At 55.4% G+C, this 3,934-nt stretch overlaps 1 long non-coding RNA gene across 1 annotated transcript; it reads right to left on the bottom strand.

Moving 5' to 3' along the window:
• Nucleotides 1-209: 209 nt before the first annotated feature.
• LOC135330518 (uncharacterized) lies at nucleotides 210-1,573 on the bottom strand. The gene is made up of 4 exons (XR_010392537.1): nucleotides 1,517-1,573; nucleotides 1,317-1,417; nucleotides 347-411; nucleotides 210-267 (listed from the first exon to the last, which is right to left on the bottom strand). It is a non-coding gene; the product is annotated as an uncharacterized LOC135330518 (long non-coding RNA).
• Nucleotides 1,574-3,934: the final 2,361 nt, after the last annotated feature.

Here is a 3,934-nt window from a genome sequence, read left to right as displayed (position 1 = left end):
CGATGCCCGCAACACCACAGCCCATCCACATCAGGCATTCGCTCCCACACCTTTTCCTGCTCCACTCTCCCATCCCAACTGCTGGGCTACAGCTCCCCACACCGAGGTCCGCCACACACCTGTAAAACAGGAACGGCACTGGGCGACGGGGACAGCGCCAACGAGGTGATGGCCCTACACCGGGCTCTATGTCCACTCCCGGACTGATGCTCACCTCATCCTGCTCCTCCTGGATGTGAGCGACCTGCTCCCCGCAAGGCTCCACGCCTACAAGCACAAAGCAAAAATTAACCGCGCAACCCACTGACCGCAACACTCTCCTTCCAACACCAAATCTCTAGCTCACCTTCTTGGGGCATGCCCCTTTCTTCCTCCAGCTCCCTTGGGCCCACTCAGAACACTGCTCAGCATCTGCAAAAAACAACAAAACAAAACAACATAAAGTGGAGCACACAGACATTGACAAATCACCATTCCAGTCCATCACTGACACACTCCGCACACCACCATTCCTAACACCCACAAGCAAGGCAGCTCCAAACACACACAGACAGACCAAAAAAAAAAAAAACATTAGACACAAACATGAAGGAAAGCCCTATGCAAAAAGAACTATTCCAATGCGTTCCACATGGTATCTGATGACACCACAGCCCTGCGGCTCTGTTGCTCTGGACGAGCCCAGAAAAGACTAAGATGTCAACACCCGGGATGGAAAGCGGCCGGCAAAGCGAGGAACGGCCATGCGGAAGAGGCCAGCGAGGAAGACCTGAGGCCGTGATGACACAGGGAAGAAAACCCTGAAAGGGCACCGGTGAGACGCAAAAAAAGAGCGGCCTCGGAACGAGAGCGGCCGACGAGGCCTCGACCGTGGCCGCAAAGATCGATGGGCACGATGCAAAGCCGGAGGCACGGACCGCCCCCTTCGGCTGCCTGCACGTGACGAGACACCGTCCGTGGGTGCGATACTGATGAGTCAAGCCAGCAAAACATGACAGAGGCCTACAATGCTAGCGCTCCACAGTGTAGGCCGTGCTCCTTGAGCACAAAGAGCAAGGGCGACATCAAGACCTGAGCAAAAGATAGCACAGCTACAACACACACCACATAGACTACACAACAACACAGACACAGGCTGGAGCTGCCCCGCCTACCGCACCCTCACTTTCTGCCATGCGCACCTCAGCACCTCTGCCTCACACATACCCCACTCATCCAGAACAGCCCTCCGCTCTACACTGAACATCAGCGTGCACACACACACACACACACACAGAGTTAAGACACCCCTGATACCCTTTGCCCCTCAACTTTACTGTTCAAATGCTGGGCATCACCATCGCTCCTCAAGAGCCATCCTCAATGGCAGCCGCATCCGCGCTGATCTCCCTTCAGTCACCACAGTTGCCTTTATCACCTGCCAAACCAGAGCACAAGCAGTGACCCCCTTGCCGGTCAGCTCCAGCCACATCTGCGAGAGCACCCTCCTCCAAACCACCATTATCATCGCACTCACCTGTACTGTGCCAAAGCCACGCTCCAGCACTGTGGCTGTGAGGCTGCCCATGGCATCTGGAAAAAGCAAAGCAAAATTACTCTTCTGCTAGGCAGTGCGGACTAGCCCTACAACTACTGCCACACCATTATACGCACCCATTCCACTTCACCTCAAAACCTCAGCCACGCCTGGGAAAGGCCTGCACCGTACCTGAAAAAGCAGAGCAAAACACATCACCGAGAGGCAGGCCAGCAGCACCCTACCGCATAATAAAACTCAGGCAGACAAGCTTCCCTTCTCACCTGCTCAGGCTCCTCGTTGCCGCTCAGCTTCTCCTCTCCAAAACTTCCTGCAATGCCTGCAAAACCACAGAGAAGACCACAGCTTGAGGTCATGCCAAAAACCACACCCCATGCACAACATTACCTCGCTACAATACCTTTACCTGCTCCGCTCTCCCATCCCGACTGCCGGGCTACGGCTCCCCACGCCGAGGTCTGCCACACACCTGTAAAACAGGAACGGCGCCGGGCAATGGGGACGGCGCCGACGAGGTGACGGCCCTACGCCGGGCTCTACGTCCTCACCCAGACTGATGCTCACCTCACCCTGCTCCTCCTGGATGTGAGCGACCTGCTCCCCGCAAGGCTCCACGCCTACAAGCACAAAGCAAAAATTAACCGGGCAACCCACTGACCGCAACACTCTCCTTCCAACACCAAATCTCTAGCTCACCTTCTTGGGGCATGCCCCTTCCTTCCAGCGCCCTTGGACCCACTTGGAACACTGTTCTGCATCTGCAAAAAGCAACATAAACTGGAGCACACGGACACTGACCGATCACCATTCCGGGCCATCGCTGCCACACTCCATACGCTACCATTGCTAATAACCACAGGCAAAGCAGCTCCATCCCCACACACACAGACAAGCATTAGACACAAAACAAACACACATAGGTACAAGCATCAGACACAAACATGCAGGAAAGCCGTACGCAAAAAGAACTATTCCCACGCATAAGATGCTACCAGCCAGAAAGCCCTACGATGCCATGACCGTGCGGCTCTGCTGCTCCGGATGAGCCCAGAAAAGAGTCAAACGCCACTGCCCGGGATGGAAAGCGGCCCGCAAAGCCGGGACGACCGATGCTGAAGCACCCGGCCGGGAAGACCCGAGGCTGCGGCGATACAGGGAAGAACCCTGAAAGCATGCCAAGAAGATGAAAAACAAGAGCAGAAACAGAAGAGGGGCAGGCAAAAAGGCCTCGACAATGGCCCCGAAGATGAGCGGCCGCAAATGGTCACGATGCAAAGCCGGAGCGACGGACCGCCCCTTTCGGCTGCCCGCACGGGACGAGACGCGATCCGCTGGAGCGATGCCGATGACTGAGGCCGGGCAAAAGACGGCAGATGCCTGCCGCGATGGCGCTGTGGAGCGTGGGCTGTGCTCCTTGAGCACAAAGAGCAAGAGCAACATCAAGACCTGAGCAAAAGATAGCACAGCTACAACACACACCACATAGACTACACAACAACACAGACACAGGCTGGAGCTGCCCTACGTACCACACCCTCACTTTCTGCCATGCGCACCCCACCACCTCTGCCTCACACACCACTCATCCAGAGCAGCCCTCCCTACTACACTGAATATCAGCACGCATGCACAGAATGAAGACAACCCCAACACCCTTTGCCCCTCACCTTAGCTTTTCCAGGGCTGGGGGCGGGGGGGGGGGGCAGTCAGGTCACTTTTGATCCTTAAGAGGCATCACTCAACGGCAGCCACATCCTCTCTAATCTTCCTTCGCTCACCTTCATCACCTGCCAAACCAAAGCGCAAGCAGTCACCCCCCGTGCCGGGCACCTCCATGCTCATCTGCAAGAGCGTGCCTCTCCAAACCGCCGTTGTCGCTCCATTCACCCGCACCGCGCCAAAGCAATACTCCCACATCCTGACTGAAAGTAATCCCATGGCCCCTGCAAAAAACAAAACAACAAAATTACTCTTCTCCTAGGCACTGCGGACTAGCCGTAAAACAACTGACACGCCATTACACTCACCCATTCTACCTCACCTCAAATCCTCAGGCATGCCTGGAAAAGGCCCGCAAGGTATCTGAAAAAGCAAAGCGGACAGCCCCAGAAGCCACGGTAGGAGTCAGAAGCAGAGCCACAAAAGAGCAGATGGCAGTGGGTTCGCAGGCACAGATGAAAGAAAAGAGCTGCCAGGCGAGACTGCAAATTGTTTCCTGCCGGTCCCGAGAAGGCCAGCAGCTTTTTTCCTCTCTCAGCACTGAGGCTTGGACAAGAAAAGAGGTGAATTCGTTAGCTTGCAGGAGGTTGCTTTTTGACCCCTTCAGACACATGGACTTACTCACAGCTGCACTTAGTTTCCAAAGATGTGACTTCCTTTCTCATCATACTGCACTTC

Source organism: Dromaius novaehollandiae, chromosome 21, assembly GCF_036370855.1.
Source record: "Dromaius novaehollandiae isolate bDroNov1 chromosome 21, bDroNov1.hap1, whole genome shotgun sequence".
NCBI classification, from domain to species: Eukaryota; Metazoa; Chordata; class Aves; order Casuariiformes; family Dromaiidae; genus Dromaius; species Dromaius novaehollandiae.
The sequence above is the reverse complement of the archived record's forward strand: the minus strand, read 5'-3'. Positions and strand labels throughout refer to the sequence as shown.